This window comes from Cavia porcellus, unplaced genomic scaffold, assembly GCF_034190915.1.
Source record: "Cavia porcellus strain 051 isolate PalLab524CR breed Dunkin Hartley unplaced genomic scaffold, mCavPor4.1 scaffold_18, whole genome shotgun sequence".
NCBI lineage: Eukaryota > Metazoa > Chordata > Mammalia > Rodentia > Caviidae > Cavia > Cavia porcellus.
Genome location: NW_026947501.1, coordinates 60,826,273 through 60,849,114, shown reverse-complemented (window position 1 = coordinate 60,849,114; position 22,842 = coordinate 60,826,273). Strand labels below are relative to the sequence as shown.

General features: G+C 35.8%; 1 long non-coding RNA gene across 6 annotated transcripts in view; it reads left to right on the top strand.

Annotated features, from left to right (window-relative positions):
• The window catches only part of LOC134471389 (uncharacterized), a 108,983-nt gene that overhangs the window by 43,911 nt on the left and 42,230 nt on the right, over positions 1 to 22,842 (top strand). For 4 of the 6 annotated variants that reach the window (XR_010040840.1, XR_010040844.1, XR_010040839.1 and 1 more), the window contains exons 5-6: positions 6,716 to 6,797; positions 10,700 to 21,003. This is a non-coding gene — a long non-coding RNA (uncharacterized LOC134471389). Of the gene's footprint in view, positions 1 to 3,418; positions 3,637 to 6,715; positions 6,798 to 10,699; positions 21,004 to 22,842 lie in introns of those variants that run through there. The other 2 variants (XR_010040843.1, XR_010040842.1) reach the window with 2 other exon arrangements.

The window sequence follows — 22,842 nt, the reverse complement described above, 5'->3', positions numbered from 1 at the left end:
AGTTCTTTCTAAGTGATCATCCTCACAGACTGCACTAACTGCTGCTTACTCAAATAGCAGGAATTCCTGTTGATACGTAATTCTGTTAGGATGACTACCTACCATTTCTGCTCAAAGGAAGTAACAGCTATAAATTAAAATCATCAAGTTGGTCCACTTAATTCTTTCTTCAACAAAACTTTAAAAGGCTCTATTTAAATTAGAACTTTGAAAGAAAAATATTAGCTAAGAAATGTATAATTAACAGGGATAAATAATTATATGTGTTTTGCCAAACTTGGTTTTATATACCCGGAACACTGTAAATAATATAATGATGGGTAGATAGATAATAACCACCTGATAATGAACAGAATGGAGTGGTGTGTGTGTGTGTGTACCTGGTTTTAGTTTATTTTCAGGATGCTACTGATCAGGGAGAACTTGTCAGAAGAGGTAATATAATATTTATTATTTTATTTCAGCTCTGCTCAATTAAATACAATATATTTAAAAATATTTATTGAACATCTGCTATGTGATGGAAGCTATGCTGTGCTAATTATTGCAATATGAAGATAACTAAGATGTGGCTCTTGTTTTCAAATAGCTTTATTTTTAAGGTGGCAGAGAGGTTTATTGCATTAGCTCTTTCCATTCCCATTTGCTTTTTCACAGGCCTAAGCAATGCAAGAAATCACAAAATGAAAAATACTCTGAATAATGCCTTCTTGCTTGTGACTGTTTGTGAACACTTTGTGTTTTGCTGAAGTAAGAAAATGTTGAGTCCACTCTGGTTTGGGGCAGAAGGAAAAAAGAACATGTTGAAGGTTAAGTGTTACCTACAAGATCATTCTCTCACTCTAATAGCCTTTCCATTAAAAGTAAAGTATTTCCCGTCTCCTACAAGCAGTTAAATTCCCCTTGAAACAGATAATGTTTAGAATGAAGAACTGTTCCTTGTGAAAAAGTGAAGTGCCATTAGGCTTTTCCTGTTTAAAGTGATATATTGTGAATACGTGTGGCATCTAAGTAGAGTGATATTTTCATTTTGCTCCATGAAGGCTGACTTTTAATCATGAAGACTAGTGATTAATTTAGTTTGCATCTCATGGATTTTTGGAAGATTTCCATATTTGTACCATAGAAGTATGTGTGCACATACATTTCAATTTTGTTTGATTCTATTCTGATCTCCAAATCTGCCTGTTGATGTAGTTGAGGTATATAAGATGACTGCCTATATGCGTTAGAAACGAGTAATGAGCAGAAATAGTACTAATTACAGGCATTTGTTTTCCTATGATCTGCTTACCTTCTTTCAACATAGTCCCACATTACCCATAGGAGTTCCTGCCACCCCCCCAGTGAGTCTCTGTGAGTTTGGACTCGATCTACAGTTTCAGCCATTTATTGTTTTCCACAGGCCAAGACAATTGCATCTGCACTGTCTGTCCCCAGTAATACGTTCTGAATAGAAAGTGACCAACACAGAGCCATCCAGATGATTCTCAGACTTTGGCAAAGGGTCAGGACATACATCTCCCCCTTTCTTCCTGGCTTGGTTTTGGGAGGAGCTAGGGCTGGAGCTGCTTATCACTGCTCGGTGCCTTGGATGAGAACCAAGAGAGCAGGAGGCAGTGCCAGATAAAGAGGAAAAAGGAACCATGGGCTGGCGACACTGAGCACCTGCAGCCAGCCACACCTCAAAGTCAGCCTTACCTTTGGACTCTTTCAGATTGGTGGAAAACCTTTTCTTCCGCTCAAACCTGTTTGGGTTGGGTTTTCAGTTCTAAATGATACGAATACATGGGTAAGTAAGCCACAGTTCCAATTTTCAAGCACTACAATTTCCCAGTCCAGAAAATGAATGAGCTTTTACAGTGTTATGGTTTTGGCTCCATCTTGATCCTTGAAGAGTCGTCTCCACAGCAGGTTGAGAAGCAATAGGTGTTCTTGGGTGTCTGGCAATTTAGATTTACTTTTGGCTGTAGTGCTTCCTTAAATAGCTGGTGTTCTCAAGACTTCTCTAGGGGAGATACATTATAACCCAAGATTTTGGTTCAGAAATGCTAGAATGGATGTCATCTTTTAAAGTACTAATAAAAACAGTAAAGAACCCATCAGAAGTTGGCATTAGAGGAAACAGAATGCATCTCTTGTAGTATCATAGGAATATATGCTCTAAATCCATACATTATTCTGACATGAAATAATTTGTATTTTAGTATAAATATTGTAAATTCTCTCCATGATGTGATAAATGTGACCCCAAATATTTAGACCTGAAAATTTGATGTTTTGCTTTTGCAAAATTAAATGACACATGCATATTTACAATACATACATTCCAGTTCCTGTGCAGAGAAAAATGTATTTTTATATCAATTAGATATGGTTAGATTTTTATAACAATTAGATATGTAGAAAATAGACTGAGCAATACATTAAAAATGTGCATTACCCCCAGAAGAGAGATAGGCTGGAATGATGAGGAGGATAACAATTTTACCACCTTTCTCTCATCAGAGGAGCACTCAAAGTTGCCAGAGTGGCTGGGTGGAGATGCTGAGTGGTGAATAAGAGTAAATTGCAATTGTTTTATAGCCATAGTTGTTGCATTGTGAGATTCTACCTTATCTGTTAAAAAGACATGAACATCCTGTTTAAATCATGACAAGTTAAATGTTTAAGGGCTTCTAGAAAATGATGACATGTGGTCTGTCTTAGTTACTCTTCTCTTGTTGCTGCGACAATCCAAATTAAGGAAGAAAAGGCTTATTTAGCTCACAATTATGGAGGCTTCAGTCCACAGTGAGCAGGTTCCAAGGCAGGGCGGTGTGGTACAAGGGTGAGAGTTCATGGCAGTGGAAGACAGCAAAAGCAGTAAGAACAAAAAAAAAAAAAAAAAAAAAAAAAAAAAATGGGAAGAACCAGCCTCTTCTCCTCACTTCTACACAGACTACACACCCTCAGGTGGGCGTAGCACTCACACTGTCTTGGTGCCCTCCTCTTGCACGGGCTCAGGATGTTTACAAAGTGAGGACCCCGGTCCTCTGCTACGTCTATTAATTAAACTTGTAAACTTTTCAAGTTGACACAATGAACAAAATCTAAGAGCAACAAGGGTGTGTCCTGTACACACTAGGATGTGGAACTGCTGAATGACATGGTTAAGATTGTAAACTTCTCAGGCTGACACAATTTATCAAACCACTGCTTGGTTCCATAAGCTCAGCAGGATGTTTCAATTTCCGCGCCTTTGCATATGCTGCTCCTCCAGCCTGCAATCCCTCTCTTTCCCTTCTCCCCTGAATGTACTCCTGCACATCTTCTGAGGTATAGTTTGAATACTTTGCTTACCTAGACTTTAGGTATTTGAATGTTTGGCCTGTGGTCCCAGTACTGTGCTATTTTGTTTTTTCTTTTTTCACTACAGAATCTGTCAAGGTGTATTATGCATTCTTCTGGCCCCATCTCTGCCACTGGGCTTTGGGGACCTTGGATTCAAAGACTTGACTGACCTTGCAAGCACCCAACATATGTCTGTTGTATAAGCAACCTTGGGAAGGATAAATAACCTTGTTGGTCCTCATTTGAGCACTCTCTACCTATAAGTATAATGGCCACACATTTTGAATACTTCACATTGACTAGGTAATTTCCATACAGTGTAATTTGTTATGATTTAATTTTTAACTCTGCAAAAGGCATATGGCCCTCTTCTGTTTTGTAGATGAAAGAACCAAGGCTCAGAGAGGTATAGAAGTTGCCCAGCTGTCTCTAGGAAGTGGTAGTGCAGGGATTTAATGTCTGTGTTCTTTCCTCCACAGTGTATCTCCAACTTTGCTTAAAATAGTTGCTTTGAAATTTTTTCTAAAATGCTTCCTTTCAAACATTGCCTGAATATTCCCTTGAGGGCTCTGCTTCCTGCTTGATTCCTGCTACCTGCTTCTGTCTGCAAAATCAAATAAGCCACTTTGTGCAGCTCCTTCCTCAGGAAATCTGGAAAACTGAACTGCTCTTTCGAGGAACTCTGACAATTCATCTCTGTTTACTGGTCTGGCTTACAATGCTTGTTTAACCCTTTGCTTCTTCGGTCCTCCTAGGCTGAGATTATTAACATGTTAAGTCTAAAAAAATTTTTATTTATAGAAAAATGAAACAAGAAACTGAAGCAAATGTTTGGAAGGGCTGGTTGAAAAAGACACTTCTTCAGTAATTGAGGACAAACACTTTTATTAAAATTACCTAATTCCAAATCTTTGCTCTGCCAGGATAGATCTGGTCCACACCTATTACAATCTGTGGTGTACTTTACCCCCATGATTAATAAATGCTGTTCTGTGAATTTGATGAGATCTTCACCAGTCTGGGGAGAAGTCAGAGACAAAGGGACAGAGTTATATGCACATTTGAATACCTATGTGCATGTTCATAGCACAAATGCACTTCTCTGTGTCTCGTTGATTACCTTTTAGATAAGGATTGATTTTTATTCTGAACTTATGTCCTTTTACCTATTCTTATCATTATCATATCCTTTCTCTTAAAAGATTATGATATAAGGAGAAGTTAAATAAATCTCTTAGTGTTTCCACCCAACAGGATAAAAGTGTCTCATCTACAAAACTCTGGAGTCCTGGAATCTTGTCTATCTCCTTTTTTGTTTTTTCTCCACTTGATTTTTTGGTTGATCATAAAATAATAATTCTGCTCACAAGGAGGCAAGATTCACATTTTCCAAATGTTTTTCTCCTCTGGTCTCGTCTGTTGTCTTTATCCTTCATTGGCTGTTGGAATATAAAAGCTTGTATCATTAGCTATTGACCTCTGCCTTATCTATTAAAGGAGACTATAACTGTCCCTTCTCAAGGCAAGAAGCATCATTTTGTGTGTGTGTGTGCACTGCTGGAAGCGACACAAAATAGATGATCAGCTCTTTTAAAATAGATTTAGGGTCTGGAATTGGGGGAAAGGTGTTGAAAATAAATAAAATAACAATGATAATAGATTAAATTAATATTTATTCTACGTCTTCTATATAGAAATCTCTGTTTTAAGTATTCGGTAGGTGCTGCTTGTTGAATTCTTCCATCAGCTGGAGGAGAGGTTACATTATCACACCTTCCTTTATTAGGTTATGAAACTGAGGTTAACAGGGGATTAAATAACCTGTCTAGCATCAAATGGCTTTTCCTTAATAATGGTAGAATTTGAACCTATCTGCGTAGCTTGAGCTCTGCACATTTCTAACTATCATACTATGCTTTTTTCCTGAAAAACAGTTCTGAGAGCCACACGTGGAGGAGAAAGTAGAACAGAGTCCTTGTAACAGCCAGAATTACGATGATATGAGTGAGAATCACAGTTGTGTTCAGGGTTGTGTGTATTATTTATTGCTCACAATGTCCCTGTATGACCTGGGCTTCTGTGATTACTATTACACTATGCAGATGAAGATGCTGAGGCATGGAGAGCTTGAGAAGATTGCCCGAGACAAGTGGCAGAAGTGGAACTCAAGCATAGCTTTGTTTGACTTCAAACACAATGAGCCATGATGTTATGCTGGGATCAGTTTAGGATTTGGGGTAGAAAATTTCATCCCAAATCATCTCCAATAGCTATAGGGCCAAAGGCATGCTCCTGAACTCTGAGACTGTTGTATCCTCTAGAAGAAGAAGGATTTGTATATAAGGTGCTTAATCAATAGTACTATGCTACAGGTAATTCATTTAGTAGTACTACCTACAGGTAATTCATTTGAATATGGGCCAGACATTGTTCCATTTCTTCATCCCCAACATCTCTGTAGATCCAGAAAGTTTACTGTCCTTCTTTGATTCCCTTGGAAACTTCCTAACTCACAGGATCTCACAAAACCTGGCTTCTGATCCTGAGTAGCTCTAGGAAGTATATTTCAAGTTGCCGATCACCTGTAGCCACAGAAAGAAAATCAAAGCTGACAAGCACTGTGCTCATTAGGGAGATGCTCAGTTTTATCCAGCCACAGAGATACTAAGAAAAGATATTTATAGCTGACCTTTCAAGATTAATAATTCCAACCACAGAGAAACTGATATTCAATGCAATTATAAAAACAGCACTGAATATTGAAGGAAGTAATTATTTTACTGTTTGTGGTACAATTTGCCAAATTTATAAAATGCATATGCATGTCAATCACAGTTTAGAGACAGTAAAGATAATATAAAATCTGTAGAATTTACTTTTATAAAATTAGATTTGTGACATTCTTATGACTCCTAATTATTTTGATAGATTCTTAAAAATGTGTGCATTAATCTTGTAATTTGAGAAAGTGAAATTCCATAACAACCAGATAATAAGGAACTCAAAATGAGATCTTTTATCAGCACACTAAAATCAAATATTAAAACATTCATGATTTTAAATATTAGAAAATAAAAATAGAAAGACACAAGAAATTCACACATTCCTTTTACTATTAAAATATCCTTAAATTTTTAGATGGTACATGACAACTATATATACTTAAGAGTCCAGTGTGATATTTCCACATATTCCATTGTGTATATACACTGTGTAATTATCAGATTAGGGTAACTGGCATATCCATTACCTAAACATTCACCTTTTCTTTGTCTTGGAAATGTTTAGAATTGCCTCTACCAGCTATTTTGAAATATATAATAAATTGTTGTCAGCATGTTCTCTTTTCATAACCTTTGGTCTTTCTTTTTTCTTCCTTTAGACTCTGCATTAAACTAGCAAACTAATCTTATGTTTAGATAATGTGTGAAGGTCTTCCTGGATTGTCTTACTGCCTTGAAAAGGTAAGAATGGGAGAATCCGTTTCACTTTTAGATTCTCAATAAGGCCAATTCAGTTGAAAATTGTTATATGGTAAGTAATTAAACCCTGTGTGCCGGGAACATAAAGTGTGCCATATTTATAATGCAAAATCTCAACACTATTCCTGATGGGAGTGCCTTCAGTTTTTAAGGTTCTGGTGAAGACAGGAGGAGCTGGTGTCATTTGTTTAAGTACTACAATGTGTATAGTTTGTGACAAAAAGAGGGAGATCGAGGAGAGACAGGAGAGGGCAAAGGTGCATAGAATGAATGAAGATGCATTATGTACATGTACCAGTTCCCCAGGATGAAGGTAATCATGTGCTGCAAACATGAACTAATAGCAATAGAATTTAAAAAGCAGAAAAAAATTTTTGGTACTAAGAATTAAACTCAGGACCTTGCCCTTGTACTGCTGAGCTATATCCCTGGTCCAAAAAACAAAAATATTACATTTAAAACCAATCTAAAAATAATTTTGCTACTGTAATTTTGCTACTTTATCCTTTTTAATATAATAAATTGTTATGAAAAGGTTTATAAAAAGATTTTAATTTTTTTTAAAAAATCACAATTAATGTACCCCAAAGCATTATCATTGTATGTGCCCTTTTAAATCCCTTGTTCATATTATCAGAATAATAAATTTTTTTTAAAATGTGTAATGATATTAAATTTTTTTCATTATTGTAATTATTAAAGTGATAAGTTATTTAATCATCACCTTATTTTTTGATAATTAGGGTTTCCTTCATTAATTTTTCTTTTCTAGAAATCCTTAAAACACATTTGACATTTTAAAATTATGTCTGTTTTTGTTAACTTTTATTTTTTTGTCTTTTTCATTTTTCTCCATACCAGGGATCGAACTCACAACTGCCTGCTTGTAAGGCAGGTGCTTATGCCACTGAGCTAAATCCCCAGCCCCTACTTTAGTTAACTTTTTTGTGCTATGTATCCTGCTTTTTGTTTTTAAACATATGGTCTTGGTCAGTATAGTTCACAAGGCAACAAGTCCAAATTAATCTTCAAAGATTTTCCTATGATGAAGTATTTAGACAGTTTTTCTTTCTTTTTTTTACCATATTAATATGAACTCTTATGATTTTTTACCATATTATTCATATGAACTCATGAATTATTGAATACCCAATATCTTTTCATTGAGGCTTTCATTGATATTCTCTAGCAGTGTTTGCCACTCTGCTTTTATGTATTATTTGATTGTAGCAGAGAGTATAGTGTAGTAAAATTATGTTTAATTTTAAAGTTTTACTGCTATACTGTGCTGTGCATTTTTTAGGGACAGATTTTGAGCATGGTACTTTCTATACATCTCTCAGCTTCATAGGGCAAGTTTTCTCAAGTTCAATGTTTATTAAATAATTGAACAAATAAATTAAATGAAAATGTTTACAAGGATTTTGATGAGTGGAAGAAGATACAAAGCTCTGTTTTAGAGGAATGCAAGGAAAAGGGAAGCAGCTGGGGTCCGGAGAAGGAGAAAGAAAAGAAATGTGTTTGTATTGAGCTTTGTTACCTGGCAAGAACTGTACCAGGTACTTTACATACCTTATCTGGAAGTAGGTCCTGCTTCACTCGTATTGTATACTGCAGATAAACAGATTAATGTTCACAGAACTTTAGCAATTGTTATAGTCAGGGGTTGCAAGGAGAACAAGACAATACAGGATATATGATTTATAGCATTATTTATAATGGCCACCCATGCAGTCAAATACAAGAAAGTGCAGGAAATCTGTCCACACACCAAAGACTTGGAGAATCCAGCTGAGGGCCTGGATCCCATGGCAATAACCTGCATGAGTTCAGGTCAAAACTTAGAGCCCATGACAATACCCCTCACAAGTCCAACTGGAAGCCTAGAGCCTATGACAATGACTCATGCAAGTCTGTTTCATGGATCTGCGCTGGGAAGGCCCCCGCAGCGAAAGCTAGAAAGTCTGTGCCAGTGGGCTGCAGGATCTGTGCCAGCAGGCTGAGGGTTCTGCACTGGAGCCAGGAAATAACAAAGTAAGAACCAGAGATCCCCCCAAAAGTATCACAGCCATCCTCAGTGACAATGAAGTCCCAAGTTCCTCCAATGATAACAGCTGAGTTCATATCAGGAAGCCAGCATGACAAACTTCTTCAGAAGATTGAATAGCACTCATCTTCCCCTCTGGAGTCAAGAAGTGATGCTCCAAGGAAGGATCGGAGCTCCCCAAAAGTGAACCACAGCCATTCTCAGCAACAACAAGATCCTACACTCCTCTGATGATGAGAACAGCCAAGTTTATAGCAGGAAAGAAACTAGACAAGCTCCTCCAGGAGAACCCACAGCACCAAACGACGATGACAGCACGTAGAACCAACAACACTACTTTTTCCTCTGCAGTTCTTTTTGTGCTGGCAACAGTCCTCAGCTGGGTCATCTACACTCAGCATCATGCTGATTCAGTTCAGATGATGTTTAAGTTGAGCATAAGTTTCCCATCCACCATAGTAATTATATTTAATAGAGTATATTTTACTAGTTAGAGTTGGAGGAAAGAAAGGGAAGTTCACTGATGTTCAAAAGAAAGGACAAATGAGTGGATTTTCCAAACAAATGCATGAACAGAGAGGAACAATCAGCTAGAGTTTCAGTTTACCAAGGGAGCTGTCCTAATGAATTTAGAATGTTTTAATGAGGGAGGGGGCCAAGGGTTTGGCTTAGCAGCGTGAGCACCTGCCTGGCAAGGGCAAGGTCCTGAGATCCATCCCCGGTACAAAAAAAAAAAAAAAAGAAAGAAAGAAAGAAAAGAAAAAGAAAAAAAAATTGAGTGAGGGAGAGGGATTGGCAATTGGTGTTCATAGTGTTATATTCTTTAGAATCATTAAGTTATTAAGGCCTCTGATAGGGTTAAAGCTCGCCTGAAGGGTGTGGCTGTGTAAATAATGGACAGGCAACTAGTTTGGCCTGGGAAACTCTTGATACCCAAAGCAGGTCATATTCTCACTACTGCTCTGTCATCAGGTGATTATGTTGTGCCCACAGGAATTAATTTATATTGCCAGGAGCCCAGGGAATGCCCAGTAGAGGGTTTTAATGAAACAAAAAAGGTAGATGAACTAAGGCAAACAGAATGAGTATTCATCCCCTTGAAGGATGACACTGCAAAGCAAAATAGACAGGAGTAACAACAGCTGTTTTATTCCCATTTGTCATCTGTTAGGAGCATTTGCAATACAAAGTACAGCTCTTAAGCATGGATTGTTATGAGCAGCTTTTCTATCAATGGCTTCTCTTTGTGTTTTTGATTTCTGCCTCCATTAACAAGTCAGTATCAACAAACCTGGACCTGCTGACCTACCTGTGCAGTTACAAGAGCTCTTGCAAGAAATAAACATAAAGAAATAGGGTTTGTAAGGAAGGTAATAAAGAAACTAACATTACTTAGCACATCCTACTTATACCAGATGTGTCACATGAGCAAAATGAAAAATATTGCTGTACTGATAGTTTTCTCAAGTGTTCTTTTAGGAAGTCAGAGTCTTCCGAAAACATTGTTACATTACTTTGGTGAGTGAAAATTTGGTAAAGAGTCAGAGCCCCATATTGCTCTTGTTTTGAATGAAATACACACGATCTATATTTGCAATGTAGGTGGACTATAGTTTTATTCTTAATCACATACTTTCTATGCTTTAGTCAAACTTCCCATTGGAGAAAAGCTGGAAAAAAGTTTTGTGTTTTCCCTTGGAGAGTGAGAGACAAAAGTTAGGGCATTCTTCAAACACGCAAAAACTCTTCAGAAGATGCTGTGGGGTCAAAATACAGGTTCAATACAAATAGAAATCCTTCTTTGATGCTGTTTCTATTTTTCCTTTCTTAATCGTAGAGACTCATGAGAAACAATGCCGAGGGCCACTGTGTGCAGATGAATAAGCTGAACAATACCTGCAAGATGTCTCAGGTTGTGCTATTCATATGGGCTCTGTTAGGAATGGCTTCAGTAGATTTGTGTACCTTGAAAGTCCTCAAAATGTCCTCTGCATTTGCAATATATCATCATGTATGTACTTCCCTCTGCATGACAATAGAAAGGGTTAAGTGTGGTTTGGGAGGAGTTTAATCCTCTTGGGCTTGAATTTCACTTCTGCCACTGAAAAGCCATGAAGGCCATGCGCTAAACTTTCAGAATCTTTATGTGAAATGGGTCTACCTGTGCTTACCTTATAATGTTGCTATGTGTGCATGGGCCAGGGTAAGGATGTAGAAGATGAAATTATTAATTGTGATCCACACACATTTTCTCCTTTAATCCCCATTTGGCCCTAACACATGGGGAAACTGAGGGTCAGAGAACATAAGGCTGTCTTAGATAAGACAGCTATGAAGTGACAGAGAATTGATTCAAACTCAGATTTGGCAGCTTGTGCTCCCTCTAAACTAACAAGCTGACTTTGTACCTATTTCTACGGAGGAATCTCCTTTTCCTCCAAGCCTTTTTTCATGTCCAGCATAAATATTAATGTGGCTACCATCTGCCTCCATGGTCAAATCTATTTTAGCAAATGAAGAAAATTGCTTTTTGTTTGGTTTCGTGTATATGTGTTATGCTTTCTTTTGACTATCCAGTCCATTTTTGCTATAGAGAGTTGGTTACCTAGGGAACTAACAAACAGCACTGGTAATTTTAAAAAAGTGAGATGTAAGTTCAAAGTCGTTAGAATTGTTGGCTGAATTTCAAGTAGTGACCTCTGTATTGACTAGAAAGTAACATAATTTTACTTTATATATATAAAAAGGTGGGAGAGAAGTGGAAAAGTTGAGGAGAGTTAGTGAAAAACAGGAGCCTTTAATTGTAGATATTGTACCTGCAGTTGAAAGCTAGATAATGAATATATTTTCTTCAGGTAGTATAATTTACATGTAACTCGCATTGCTTTAGGACATGTTTTATGTATTTAAAAGGAATAAATCTGGTATGTCATGTTATAGGAAATATGTAGCCACGGATTGTTTAAATTCTTTTCTGGAATCTTCCCTCTCCCAGTGCTTATCTTTCTTTTTTAAAGAAGTCTTAGCTTAGTTCAATGATACAAAGTTCTTTCAATGCACCAACTATTGTGAAAAAAATTACTGAAATTTAAAAAATGAAACAAAATGACCTAGAATCTCTTTATCTGCCTCAGGAACTACAACTTATAAAGATAAGGGTAGGTCAGAGAGATTCAATTGAAAGTGACACAGGATTTTAGGAATTAAAGGCATGACTGGGCATAATGCTTATTTGAGAAATCTGAGGCTTCTATACCAAAATGTTTTAGTCAGCTTTTCCTTTGTTGGAACACAATATCTCATACCCAAAACTTAAAGGAGAAGAGATTTAATTTGGCTCCTAGTTTCAGAGTATTCAGTCCATGATCATCTGACTCCAGGGCAAAAATATAGCAGAAGGATAAAGCAGAGCAAAGCTGCTTAGTTTATGACAACCCAGGAAGCAGAGTGGGGGATGAGCAACAGAGAGGAAGGAATGAAGAGCCAGATTTAGACCTTAATGTCACACCTGTATGACCCACCCAGGCATCCCAGTTAAGCTTGAGTCACACAAAATGTACCCAGGGTATTGGTTTAAAGAGCCCTGTTAAGCTTGAGTCACACAAAAAAGTACATAGGATGCTGACTCAGAGATCTAGGGAGATGGAAAATAAGGGTTCAAAAAGAAAAGTTTAGGTCAAGTAGACACAAAAATTATAAACACAGACCATGCATTTAATTTTTCTATGTTTTCTTTTTATTATTGTATTAAGTAAATAAGTTTGACTATGGGAGACTGTCTTTAATCATGTTTCCTAAAGCCAGAGAATGAGAATGTTGAGCCAAAGGAGGTGGGTGTTAAACAGAGCTGTGCTGAATCTGGAGTGGAGAGCCAAGCATGTTACTGTTGAAGTGTTTGTTTAATGGATCTGGGCAGTGAGCTAATCTGTTATGTGCTCTGAATCAGGACACCAAATAGCAAAGAGAGTGAGAATATAAGGCAGGGACATCCTGAGGTACTGGGTGTGGCCATAGAGATATTTTCTGAGGTATCTGGCCTGTGGGTGTTAGACAGGAAGTTTTTAAAGGCAGTGAACCAGTTTAACTTGAAATTTACAATGGTTAGGAGGTTACAGAATGATAAAAGGATAGAGAGCTATTTCAGTGGAAGCATGCCCACAGTACGCCAGTATAGGAGGGGTAGTTGAAATATTTCACAGATCTCTTTAACCATTCTCCTTAGCTGTGTAACACCAACATTATGTCAGGTAAGATTTACTTCCTGGCACTTTTGAACTTTTCAGTTTGGCTCTTAATCTTGATGAGTAAAGCCAGTGGTTTGTGACGCTATGGACTAGGAGAACAGCAATTAATATTATTCTGAGGAGTCTTTTTCATAGTCATAATAAATGTTTTTCTCTTGTTGGTGATAAAACACCAAAATAAAATGGCCTCTGCCTGTTCATACCAGCATTCAGACTGAAAAAGATGAAAGGCTTTCCAGAGAATGTTTATTGGAAGGCAAAGCATTTTCATCCTGGAGGAGGCAGTGGCAGCAAAGTGCTCTGCATAGCTGAGCACATGCAGAAGAAGGAAGAAAATGTGCAAGGATGAGATGGAAGAGGAGGCGAACGTCTGAGCACTAGTACCAGGACCAGTGAGGTCTGAGTAGTGCAGTACAGAGCCTGGGTAGCTGAGTGTGACTGTGTGTGCGCAATGCAGTTCACACACGAGGAATTAAGAAGGGCATGCCAAGCAAAGAAGGCGGCAGTCAGACACAGACCATTAAAACAGAGGGGCTTGTAACCAGTTATCGGTGAAAGGGAGAACTAACTAGTGGTCAGAACTGAGGACTCAAATGGACTATGCATATATTATAAATATCTTATTTAATAGTTAAGCGATACCTTTCAGTATGTGTGCTATATTGATGTTATGTCTTTGAAAATAAATTATTGTGTAGCTCCTGTTATGAATACCAATAAGTTCCTGAATACTTCAATTTACGTGAGTTTTACCAGCCCCGAACTAACACCCAGAGTTGATATCCTCCTCTACTTTGTATTTACATGCTTTCTTGTTTTGCTGGCAAGAGTTGAGGAGCCTTGGGTGTTTATTCATATATTTGAGATAAAAGATCTTTGATGTAATAGCGTTGCATATAAATGTTGACAGGCTGCCTATGATTAAAAATATTCCATTTTCCAAGTGCAGAAAAGTGTAAATTTAATGATGAATTTATACAGAAAGATCACTCCACAAACATTTGCTGAGGTATGAATATATAATATTTTTAGTAGAAACAAATAGGAATGGGCTGAAGTGTTTATTAAATGCACATGGAAATTCTTCACACGTGAAAAATATGACCAAGACTTTCCAGTATTCATAGAAACTCCCTTTTAACAGATTTAACTCCAGACTCTCTCCTTGCAATGGATTGTATTTAATTGTTATATGGACTAGAAAAAAGCTACTCATTTGTCCCACAAGTATGAAGGCTGCTGTTTATCGGAGGACAACATGTTTACCAACATGATCTAGGCGAGTTGTTGGTACGCTGGTAATCTTGAAATGCTGACTTATTAGATTTTAAGAAGCAGGCATGCATAGTTGCCAAGTAAATGGTTATTTAACTATATGGTTAATGGTTATGTAACTATAACTCAGTTACATATGATTACCACTTGATAATCTAAGAAGCATGACATTGAGGCATGAAACTATACCTCTTTAAATAAGTTGCTAAGGAGAGAAAAATATTCAAAGATTAATCTTAGTGTTTGTGTCTTCAACTATTTCTAAGTGACCTTGGAAATGCTTAAAGTGTATGTATGTATGTATGTATTTGGCTATTTAATAACTATAAATTATTTTTTGGTCCTTATTAAAAATATTATGAGGATAGAATATAAGTTGGAAGGGAGTCAGTTGAAAAATTTCAGTTCTTTTTTTCTAGGGGAGCTATATAGCAAAGATATTCTTAAATATTCTTCATGTATGTAAGGGGTCTTTCATGTGAAAAAAAGGCATAAGAAAAGTGTTTCCATATGTATTAAGAATTCTAGAGAGAGACTGGAGTTAGATAACTGGGTTGTCATGAGCTCAGGTGTGAGTAGCCCATTCCTGACCATACAGGAGTTATATAATTTGTTCTTTGTAGCTGTCCTTGGCAGCTGCTTTCATTTTTAGTACCAAAAGAAACAAAGTGATTCTAAGGAGACAGGAAAACCAAGATTTGAACTTTGAAGGCCAGGTTCAGAAGCACGTCAAGAATTGAGGACAGTTGCTAGGCAGGAGAGCATGGGCAGAGAATGTGATGTGCATTGTGGGAGGTGAGGGTTATGGTATTTTGACTGTGGTAATCACCACATAAGGTAAATGTATGTCCAATGTACACATCACACACCTTGGATATACTCTCTTTGACAAATTTTTTAAAAAAGAGCCATGAGGACCGGGATTGAAACATGATCCAGGGGTCATGGTAGCAAATGCAAAAAATGTAAAATTAGGGGGATCAGAGGTTGGTCCTCTGCCTGTAACTAAGGTCTTGAGCTTTCTTGATGGTTGTCTACTGTCTTTCTAAATACTATTCTTAAACATTTTCTGTGATTTAAACATGAATCTTCATTTTTGTTTTACTCATTGGTATTAGATGTTTTTCAGATGCCTCATAATTCCTCTTTTTCATAAATATTCATCAAGAAGCTGCTTTGCATAGCACTGTTATTGGTGCTAGGAGCAGATTACTTCCCTGGGAAGGTATCTTGCAAACTATGGAAAGACTAGGAATTAACAACTGACCAGGGAAGAGCTATACAAAAGATGTAAGGTGCTCATGAGCCTCTTTTTATTAGAGAAGCTCAGACAAGACTTTTGAGGCTGAGCATTTAGTATGTGTTATAGTTTGGATGCAGTATGTCTTCCAGTGGTTCATGTGCTGGAGACTTGGTCTTCAGTGTGGTGACATGAGAGGTGGCACAAGTATACAATCTAAGAACCAGGACCTAGTGGAAGTGATTAGGTCAAGTGGGTCTGCCTTCAGAAGGAATTCATGCTCCTGGTGTGGAGTAAGTTAGCTCTTATGAGAGTGAATTGTCATAAAGAGTAAAACTGGTCCCTCCCTATTGTTGGCTTCCATTCTCACCATGTAATCACTGCTTTTCCTATCATGAAGGTTTTAACCCCAAGGCCCTAAAAAGAGGATGAATAAATGGGCCCAACTGATATTGAATTACACAAACTTCTTTTTAAAAATATATATTATATTTAAATCAGCTCTGTACTTAGTATTAGGTAAATTCATTCTTTTGTCTCTTCTTTTTTGCCCGGTCTGGAAGGAATTTAGACAAACTAATCTGAGCTCTTACTTTTATTACTCCTTTATGGATTGGCCTGAATCATTGCTTCATGTCTATATTTCTCTGCTAGCTACTCTTCATTCATGTAAAGTTGCAGGAGGGAACATTAAACTGGATTTGGCCTCTGATCACCTGCTTGTTTCCAAGTGAAAATCAGGTAATATTGCTACATGATGATATTAAAGGAAATCACCAACAGAGCGACAAGACAACCCACAAAGTGGCAAAAAAAATTGCACAGTTGTCCCACAGACAAAGGACCTCTATCTTGAACATACAAAGAATTGAAAAAAAGTCATATGCCTCCACCCAAATTCAAAGACCTAATCCATAAATGGACATCTGAGATGAACATGCTTTTCTCAGATGAAAAAATACAAATGCAAATAAATACATACAAAAATGTTCAAACTCATTTGTCAGTCAAGATATGCAAAGTAAAACAGTGTTGAGATTTTATCTCATCCTAGAAAGAATGGCTATCATCAAAAAATCAACCAATAGCAAATGCTGGAGGAGCTATGTTGAAAAAGGAACCTTTCTCTACTGATGGTAAGAAGATAGACTAGTCTAACTGTGAAAATCAATGTGGAGAGTTCTTAAAAAAAACCAGGAGTAGAGGTCCTATTTGAACCAACTATTCCCTTTATGAATATTTTCCCAGAAGAATTAAAACATCATACCACAGTGATATGTGTGCACCCATTTTCCTAGCAGCACAATTTGTGATAGCAAAATCTTGGAAACAACCCAGGTGCCCATCAACTGAGAAATGGATAAAAAAGATATGGTGTAATGTAATGTAATGAAGTACTACTCAGACATAAAGAAGGATAAACCTGAAACTCGTAGGTAAATGGTTGCAACTTGAGGCCATACTCCTTAGGAAATTAATCAGACCAATATGTGTAACATTATTTTGTCTCACTAGTACGAAAAACTGAACAAGTAAATAGAATGAAAATATACAATAGATATTGTGAATTGGGAAGAAATAATTTAAAAGAAAAGATAAGCTGTCACTGCGGAAAGAGGAAAAAAAGAAAGGAAATAGGAAAAAATATAATCATATACAAGATAATTAAGATAGTTAGATGGCTAGCTTCTCTTAGTTCCTTGAAAAGAAAGTTTTGTGCTAATATTGTTTGGACAACATATCATGCCTAAATCTTATATGCTGAACAATAACCACAAAGACAATACATAACGTATCAACTGTTGTAACCTTCCAACTAACCTGTTTTGAAACTAGATTTCATTGTTATGTTTATCGTTTTTCTTTCTTTCCTTAAAATATAAATAAATAAATAAATTATTGTGTAAATTTTTATTAACTATTAAAATATAAATCCAGGATTACTCTATGTATTACTCTGAATGGGATAATTTTATGCTGGAGAATAGTATGTTAATCTGGAATTGGTTTGGTTTAAGACTATTCTAATATGATTATCGCTAACTACCTAGAGAGAAGCCCCAGATAGTGAGATAAAAATAAGTTGAGATGATCTAATAATAGTGAAATAAAAAACATAAAATTAGATATTTGGATGAATTTGAAAGGTATGTATTAAATGAACTGAGCTGGTATCCAGATTATTATAGAGAGTAGGCATCAGAAGCCCAGAGAACAAAAGTTTCTACTTATATAAATATGTCTACTGGAAAAAAAACAAAGCACATCTAATGAAATAGTATGTTGTTAATTTTGAACTAAATTAGGTACAGACAGAGGGGCTGCTTTGGTTTAAACATCACTGTTCAATTAATGAATATAGTAACTGACTTGTTTGAAATTTATTTTCATTCATTTAAACCATGGCAACATCTTCTTCAGTTGTATTTATGTTTATTTTTAAATAGAAAAAATGTATGCGCTAGACAACTGAGACCATATAAAAGCCCGGCCGTGATCCTCTACTCCTGTCTTTAGCATTGAGCCATGTCACCTTATTGCTTTGCCTCGCTGTTAATCTTTGGACTAATGTTTTGTTACATACTGGGTTGCTATTTGGGTTATTTAAGTTTTAATTTAAAATTTTAATTAAAAACTTTATTAAATTTTAATTTAATAAATATTAAATGATCCAAATGGTAAATAAAAATACTTGTTTTTTATTACAAAAAAGAAAATAGAAGTGTATAAAATGAAGACCAATTGTAATTCCAGCTATGCAAAATAAATGTCGATGTGAAAGAATTACTAACATTTTATTGTATATCTACAAACCTAAGGCATTGTTATCATTAATCTTGTAGCTTGAAAGATTAAGCTACAAGATTAAGACATGCTCTGTGCACGGTAAAGGACACTTCAGAGTGTGACTGGGTGCGTCATGGAGGTTTGACAACACGGACTGGCCCTTTCCTCTCCTGCACACACCTGTTCTGCTTTCTAGCTGCCATGAACTGAGCAGTTTGCCATACACCACGGTGACGTTTCTTCTGCCTTACAGCCAGCTGATTACAGACTGAGTCCTATGAAATTGTGAGCCGAAATGAATCCTCCTTTAAGTTGTGGATGTCAGGTAATTTGTCACAGTGATGGGAAAGTTGACCAATATCATCAAGTATAATTTATTTTATATTTTGCTTACCACTGGGAAAGAATGTTGTCCATTAAGCTATGACATAAGCTAAAAAGTTTATACTCACTGAAGAAGTTATTTTAAACTTTTGTTCTAGGCTTCAACCATGTATAATTTTAAAATGCATATGAAAAGAAAAATGTAAGAAAAATGAATTGGTTAAAACAGTGATAAAGCCTCTTCACACTCACAGTCCAGCTTTTCTTTATCTCCTGTCTCTCCTTCGCTTTCTCCCCCTCTTTATCTCTGTCTCTGTCTCCCTCTGTCTCTCTGTTTTTCTCCCCAACACCCTAGTCTTTTCTTTCCAGTGCTGAGGATCAAATCAGCACATCCTAGGTACACGCTTGATAGCTGAGCTATATCCCTAGCCTTATGTCACTTTTTGAGTCGAAGTTTTCAATGTCTTCATTTTCCTTCCCTCTGTGCTATCAACATCAGTAATGTGACATTTGTCTACCATTTCCTAGAGTTTCATCTAAGCTTATCTAATTTTCCCTTTTTTCTTCTAGCCCTGGAAATTTCAGATGTCCAGTTTTAGGTGGGCATGTGGCAGCTCAGACTGAGAAATTTCTGTTTCTTGGGAATCTGGCGTGATCATGCTCTCATTAGTGGGACAGGAGGAGGAGTGGTGTGTGCAACATGCAGCTCACACCCATAAGAGAAAGTCACTACCTTCTACCTTCCACTTTCTCTCTATTTTTCCTGTGGACTCACAGGCATGCATAGTGACAGTGACCAAACATTAATATTGTAGAGTAAGATATCCTATAGATAGTGCAACAGCTTGATACAAAGAATTTAGGGTTTGGATTATTGGTGGGAAAAAGTTGCCTACATGCTGGGACTGCCTTGTGGGTTTTAGATGAGGGAAAAAAATACATCTTCCATTTTGATAAAACATTGCTATTGTCAAAACAGGCAAATCAATATCCGTATTTTGTGTGCCATTTCAAAAATTCATTTTTTAATCTAATATCATATTGAAAATTACATTTAGATGGTGTTAAATATTTTAAATGGCTAGGTAACATTAAAGATTCAACTATATCATTATTTGTTTAACTAAAGCTCCATCACTGGACATTCATGTTCTTATAATTTTTCTGTTATAATATTGGCACAAAAACTCTGTTATGTATACATGTATATACATATGTGTGTCTCTGTGTGTATGCAGATGGCTGATCATTTCCTAAAATTCAATTTCTGTATGTACAATTACTTGGTCAAAGGTCTTTCACATTTTTAAAGCTTTTGAAACTTATTACTAATATTAATCCTGCTACCAATATTACTGTACTAATTTATTGAATCATTAGATATATATGTAAATTATAATATTTAATTTTTAAACATACTTTCCATACCATAAATCTACAGATCTTAATTATTCAGTTCTATGGGTTTTAATAATTATATATAGTCATGTAACTGGCACTCAACAAAAAGAGAGAGAGAGAGAGAGAGAGAGAGAGAGTTCATTTCTATTATGCAGACAGTTATCTTGTGTTCTTTTCTCAATCACCATCCTACAGTATAAACCATTGCTTGATTTCTTATCTTGCCCATTTTCAGACAATACAATAGAATTTTATAGGTATTCTCTGGTTTCTGACTTTTTTTTTTTTACTTTCTTTTCTCCCCTGGAGATTCATTCTTGTTAGGTGTCAACAGTGTTCTGCTATGAAGTTATTGTGCTAAAAAGTCTGTTCTCTTATTGAGAAAGATTTGGATTATTTCCAGTTTGAAGATATTATAAATCTGACTTTTTATACACATATGTTTTTCGTTTCATTTCTCTTGGGCACATACTCAAGAATAGGACTGATGGGTCATATGGTAGATTTATATTTAAATTTTATGAAGAGATATGTGGCTTTCCAAAATGTTTATTCAACTGAATGCTCCTACCAACAGTGTCTGAGAACATCCTGGGGAACATTTGGAAACTTATCAGTCTTTTAACCCTTCTAATGGTGTGGAACTGTTTGTTAATTTGTGTTTTCTTATGACTGGTAATGTTGAGCTCCTCTATACATCCTTATTCCATTCATATGTATTTTGTAACGGGTTGACCCAATATTTTTTTCAAGTTGAGCCTTTGGTTTTCATTTTTGATTTGTACAAGTTCTTTATACATTTTGGAAACAAATACTTTAACCACAGAGAGTGGATAGTGTATTATGCATATTTTCTTTTATAAGCAGATATTTTAATTAGGATGAAATTAAATAAATCAAATATTTTCTTCTATTCTTAGCTGTTGTTTGTGTATTCTAAAATATTTTAGCTTGCACAAGAGTATAAAGACATTCTCCTGTGTTTTATTTTTGGAATTTTATGATTCTAGTTTTCAGTGTAGTTTATGATTCATTTCAAATGAATTCTGTTATTGGAGTGAGAGAGGGGTCAAGGTTCATTTCTTTCCCATTTTTTGTAGAGGTCTTCTACACCTTGGTTAAAATACCTTCTCTTCTTTTTTTTGCCAACATGATAAGTAAAAATAATGTTTTATTGTTTAATGCACACATGGGCTCGACTTAAGAGTTTTCTGAATTTTCATGTTCACTCAACTTTGAATTAGAGATATTATAATAGCCAGCTCAAAATGGCTAGCTTCTTGACTCCTATTTTTTTCTGATAAATGTGAAATTACCTTAGAAAGATAGATCTACAGATATCTATGCCAATTAAGGTTACAAATACTCAGAATTACTGGCAACCATCAGAATATATTATAAATTAGGATTTAGACTGACATTGGAAGATTTAAGATGTATATATTTATAATGATGTTGCTCAAGTATGAGAGAGGTTGAAGGTAAGCACAAATTATACCAAATATTTAGAATACTATAATAACATCTATAAAATATGAGCTATGCTTACCAATGAAATAAAAGCAACTTATCTTAAATATATTTAAGATAAAGGTATAAAGAAGAACAGACAATTATATTCAAGGAGATAGTTTATATCAATAAGCTAAGCAAAATTACTGCATTTACTCTTAGATTTTTCTGACTTCCAAAAATAGGAGACATTTACTTCATGTTAACATCTGCAAAACTCAGAAAAGGGTAAGTCTCAGCTTCTCTGACTTTTTCAGGGATTGCATTGCATGCAGATAGGATAGAGCCCTATAGAGAGTAAAATATTCACCTTCATTTTAGAGAGTTAATGTCTGAGAAAAATGACTAGCTAAGCAGCTATAATAATTCCAATGGAGAGCACATTTACATTTTTCTAATAATACAATTCATGTAATTCTTTGTGCCACGTAAATCCTTTCTGCATACTTTCAGATACTTGGCTGCCACATGCTGCTCTATGAAATCTATAAACTGAGATCAAATATTCCTTTCCTCTGATATTTTCCTATCAGTTAGCTTCTTTTCATCACCTTAGTAATGTCTTAGGATCTTAAATAATTTTTCCTCCTTTTCCCCTCACTCTTTTTAAGGGTAACTATTTAAACATATTTTTTGCTTGTAGTCTATTGAATGACTTTCATGTTGTATCTTGCCACATATTAATTTTTTATCTTCTATATTATTACTGAAAGATAATGCAAGACTTCAATACAAAGGCAAATAATTACCACAAGGAGACCACTGTCATAATTTCCTCCAAGGACCTCCATTCTTGTTGATGCTATAAAATTGCTAAGTATGTTTTTCTTAAGGGATTTAACATTTGTTTTTTCAGTACTTTTATGCTGCTGAAAATCTGTTTGATATACTGAATAGGTTTCTAGTAATATCTGTCATAGCGGTCCTGTCAAAACATTCGAAATGTGTACCCACTATTATGGAAAGTATGAAGTATGTCCCTTCAAAAATACGTGTTTTGCTTTGGGAGCTAGGAAAAATAGCTGAAATTTTGGAACACCAACTGGAAGCAATCCTCAGAGCAACCATGTTAGTTTTTTTTAACTAGAAAACCCAAGACAAGGTTATAGCAACCAGTCCAGACAACATTATGTAAGATTGTTCTATCACAGCTTCTAAAAGGTTCTGTGTAATAGTTTTCCCTTTCTTGCATTGCCT